Source organism: Lepidochelys kempii, chromosome 21, assembly GCF_965140285.1.
Source record: "Lepidochelys kempii isolate rLepKem1 chromosome 21, rLepKem1.hap1, whole genome shotgun sequence".
NCBI lineage: Eukaryota > Metazoa > Chordata > Testudines > Cheloniidae > Lepidochelys > Lepidochelys kempii.
Genome location: NC_136400.1, coordinates 12,420,435 through 12,425,549, shown reverse-complemented (window position 1 = coordinate 12,425,549; position 5,115 = coordinate 12,420,435).

The window sequence follows — 5,115 nt, the reverse complement described above, 5'->3', positions numbered from 1 at the left end:
TGGGAGGAATAAGGGGTAGGTGGGAGGGGGCAGTGGGGTGAGAAGGGGGGAGGGAATTTGGGATGTGCAGGGCTGCAGTGGCCAGAGAAAGAGGTGACTTTCCCCAGCTCCAGGGCTGTGGCTGCCAGGGAGAGACCCCCCTCCTTCCCAGCCCCAGCTCGCGGGCTGTTGCAGCGGGGGAGCGAGGGAGAGACCTCCCTCCTTCCCAGCCCCAGCTTAGTGGCTGCTGCAGCGGGGGAGACCCCCGCTCCTTCCCAGCCCCAGCTCGGGGACTGCCGCAGCAGGGGAGAGAGGGCACATCCATCACATTAGAAAGGTAAGACTACTGGTATTCAAATATGAGTTGTGTGCTTTTATTTGTAGAACAAAAAAAGTTAATTATTATTATTGTTTTTTTTTAATATAGTGCTTTTATCCAAAGCACTTTACAATAGTTAGCTAACGGTACAAACAATATTTGGAAAGATCATTAAGTGGTCCACCGAGACCCTCGGCAATTTTCAAGTGGTCCGCAAAAAAGGCAGTTTGAGAACCACTGCCTTAGAACAATTCTGGGTATAGGGAAAGCAAGGTTTTGCAAGCTTTTTACAAATGCAATTGCTTTTTTTTTTTTAAGTGCATTTTGTGCTTATTAACTTGGGAGTGACACAAGCACCAGAAATATTAGTATTCCAGTTTAAATTACAGTTTAATCTACAATTATCATGTAGATAATTGTGCTTTTGAGAGCTAAGGATGCAAACAGTTAAGGACCAGATCCTAGCTCAGAATCATGTGCCTACATACCTTTGCAGATCTGGGTCTAAGTGTGTAAGAGCTAAGTGTTATTGTAGAGCAGTGTTAAATATTGCTGGGGGATTTGTGTAACCTCTAGCACTTCAGTGGGATTTATTTAAATATTTTTGTTTAAAAATCTCAGTGTATCAGACTTGGAGACAATAGCTTGGATGGGTTTGGGTCCAATTATTATCATCATCAGTGTTATTTAACATTTATATCCCAGAGGCCTCAGCCAGGTCAGGGCCCCCATTTTGCCAGGTGCTGTCCAAACGTAGAGACATGATGAGTCTCTACACTATAAATAAAAGCGTATTTTAACTTATTTATGGTTCTGCTTCTTTTTTATTTGTGTGTGTTATTCATAATGCTATCACACAAATTGGTGATGTCAGTTCTGTGCAAAGCTACTGAAATGTAGTGAAGGGAGCTGGGGCTCTTTCACAGAAAGGCAGAGGGTGTTTAGGGATCTAACAGAATGGAATTGTCCATTTGTTGCTTACAGTTGGGGGAAATGACCAATATAGTTACATTACAGGACAACTGTGAATATTCTAAGAATAGACCAAGACCAAAAAGATCTCAAAGAAAGCAAAGCTGGTTAGCAAATGGAGAGAGTCACTGATCACACATTAACAAATGGTATCAGATTGTAACCAGTGCTAGTTTGGGTAACAAAGGTTAGCCAGGTTCGGCAGGATCTTGTAATTAAGACAAAGGATCACATCTTACAATGTCAGAGCTCAGGTGTTTCAGTGTCTCACTGACCAGCTGTCTCTCTCTGTTAGCATTGCAACATTTCAAAACTCCATCTCCCCTGAATCACCAAAACACTCTGTGTAGGTCAGGTTTACCTGTCTCCTGACACTTATTACAGCAAAGGGGTGAACCTCCTGCAAAGTCGTTGGCTGAATAATCTGTTTTCTCAACATTATCGAGACTTTAACAATCTCTCTTCTAATCAGAAGTTATAGCCCTCCCTTTTCCATTATATGCACCAGTTTAAATTCACACTGAATGGAGTTGACTGTTTTCACTTCCTGTCACATACCAAATTCCTTCAATGGCTGCCTTTGAGCCCTCGGCCTGCTATTCAATTCTAACAACCTTTTATTTACATAGCTTGTCTCATCTCTGACCAAAGTGGTATATTCCTATTCCTGATTAGGTGGCACTAAACTCTACCTGCATTTGTGCTGTATCTGGGAAATTCACACTCTTTAATGGACTAACCTCATCGCAACCTGTAAGGCAGGGCACTGCTATTAGCCCCATTGTACAGATGTGGAACTGAGGCACAGAGAGACTAAAGCCCAGACCCTCAAAGGTATTTAGGTGCCTAATTCCTGTTGATTTCAATGGGAGCTAGATGCCTATACAACTTTGAGGATCTGAGCCCCAGGGACTTGACCAAGGTCACACAGAAAACCCGTGGCTGAGGAAGGAAAATGAGCTCAGGTACCTCAAATCCCAGGCTAATGTCCTAACTCCTTTCCTTACAGAGGCATTCTGTTGCCTTTACTGTTAATGCCAGACAACTGTCCCTTAGCCCTAATAATAAAAGGACTGTATTTTCTTAATCCAATTTACATAGTTCTTCTTCTAGGCTAGCCTCTCTTATCACACTTCACTATAAAATGATATTATTCTATCTAGTACTAGGATCAGCCTTTGGAACATATTCACTAAAGAGAGACTCTAACGGCACAGTTCCGTTCTAGCTCTGGATGCAATATTCTGGGGTCTTCAGATCCAGGTTTAATTTGGGCCAATCTGTACTATTTCTATTTTAAAAGTCCTTGAACAGTATAAACCCAAATTCATTTGAAATTCTGAACAACAATGAAAGTAACAAAATCGCTATGTCCATCGGCCAAACCAGACCGCCTGTTCACTTCATGCAGCTGTACGTAGACAAAAGCTGCCCACAAGAGGTTACTCTTACCCTAAATCTTGTTTGGATTATGTACAGAAGATGGCGCTTTTCCTGCTTCAGTCGGTCAGCAAACAGCTTTATTTGCCTACAAAAGAAGATTAAATTAGCTAAAGCTGCTTTTCCTCAGTTCTTCCATTAGATGGTAGTAAATACAACAATGCATTCCAACTGCATAATATTTGACCTGTATAAGAGATGCTGATAACCTGAATTTGGCTCAAAATGTAGATCTATAAAGCCAAACTTTTATAAAACATCATACACAGAAAAATGGTACTATTTTATCTCCAATGGCATTAATTCTGATAAAAAGAGATATTTTTAAACAAAATCCCTCCCCCTGATGTGTTAGCAAACTTTCAAAACATTGCAGCACTAAACCGGAAAGCAAAACTGAATTGTTTACAATATAAACAAAAGTCAAATTGATTTTTCATTCTCCAAGCTGACAGAAATGCAAGAAAGTTAACAACGAGCATAAGTAATGACAAGTATGTTGCATTTTAACATTTCTTTCACTTTTAAATAAGGCCTGGATCATGCAAACACGTACACATGAGTCACTGAAGTCAAAGGGACTACTCAAATAAAGTGATGCATATTGTGTTTGGAGGATCAGGGCCCATGGTCATAGTAATATCATAGGAAAATACATTTTATTTGTTTGTACTATATGATTGATTTTTTAAGCTGTGTCTCTTTAAATCTTTCAGAATTACTATAAGCACTTCACCAGTAACAGAGAAATTTTCAAAATTAAATTCCATTTCAGAGCACGACAGAATCTTAGCAAACAACCACAAACCAGCTGAGTGCCCGCAGCCATACCACTTTGCGGGCTGCTCCTAATAGCGGAGCACAACTGGACTGAACAAGCACTTAGCTCATGACACATTTTAACAACATTGTAGAAAAGTTCAAATGCACAACTATTTGGTCTCCAAAAGCCACTTCTCCAATTCTCTCTGTTTTCATCGTTTAAGGGATTATTATTTACTCTTATTGGCATATAAAATATGCACCAAATGAAGCAGAATAACTAGCACTTTTCATCTACAAATCTCACAGTGCTTTACAAAGGAGGTCAGTATCATTACGCCCACTTCACAGATGGGGAAACTGAGGCACACAGCCGTGAAATGACTTGCGCAAGAACACCCAGCAGGCCAGCAGCACAGCTGAGAATTAGAATCAAGCTTTTCTGAATGCCAGTCCAGTACCCTATCCATTGGACGCAGGGAGTCCTCTGCTTTCTCCGTAAGCTACAGTTTAAAAAGGGGAAAATTAAAAACCAATAAAACGAAATACTTTCTCATTGCCACCGGAAGTCATTGAGACCAGTCTCTGTACAGAAACACAGAGTCTGTACTGGTCAGATGCCCCCACATAGTATTAACGGGCACTGCCCTGCTTGACTTTCCCATGTGTTTGAATGATGTCAACATTTTAGATTTGTTCATTCTTCAACTCTTGAAACAAGTGTCTTATCCGCCGTGATTTGGGTGGACTGCCGGTGATGAAGGTATTCCACAAACATTGTTAACTATTGAGGACGATGGAAAGAATTTTACCCAGGAAAGAATTTTCTGTAGTATCTGGCTGGTGAATCTTGTCCATATGCTCAGGGTTTAGTTGATTGCCATATTTGGGGTTGGGAAGGAATTTTCCTCCAGGGCAGATTGGAAGAGGCCCTGGAGGTTTTTCACCTTCCTCTGTAGCATGGGGCCCGGGTCACTTGCTGGAGGATTCTCTGCTCCTTGAAGTCTTTAAACCATGATTTGAGGACTTCAATAGCTCAGACATAGGTGAGAGGTTTTTCGCAGGAGTGGGTGGGTGAGATTCTGTGGCCTGAGTGGTGCAGGAGGTCAGACTAGATGATCATAATGGTCCCTTCTTACCTTAGTATCTATGAATCTGTGATGTTTACTATCGACCATAAGCACATCACAACAGGGACTGGTCCTGTATAATCTGTCCGGTGCCTCGTACAGTTTGGGCACGACTGAACATAAAAATGAGGAGGGGGCTTACTTTTCATATGGCACTGCCAGCAGAGAGGTGCAAAAGCCGACTAACGAAACAAGCGACTGCTCAGTTTCACTCAGCGTAATGTACTGCCACCGGCCAGAAGCAACAGACACTGGCCACACTCCTGTTAACTGTATGTAGCCAACGAGGTAACAGCTTTAAGCAGCGGAAGCCAGACGCTACGGAGGGAGACGGTGCGTGGACAAAGCCAAGGCACAGGAGGAAAGTGGGTGAGGCTGTAGGGTGACTGTGGACATGTTGACAAAGCTGTGGACGACTCTTGGCAAAGGAAGGTAGGCCCTGCAAGGGCACTTAGAGCAAAACAGGGAGTGCTGTGGGTGGCCAAGGCAGCTGGGCAGCACCTGGGTGGGGGG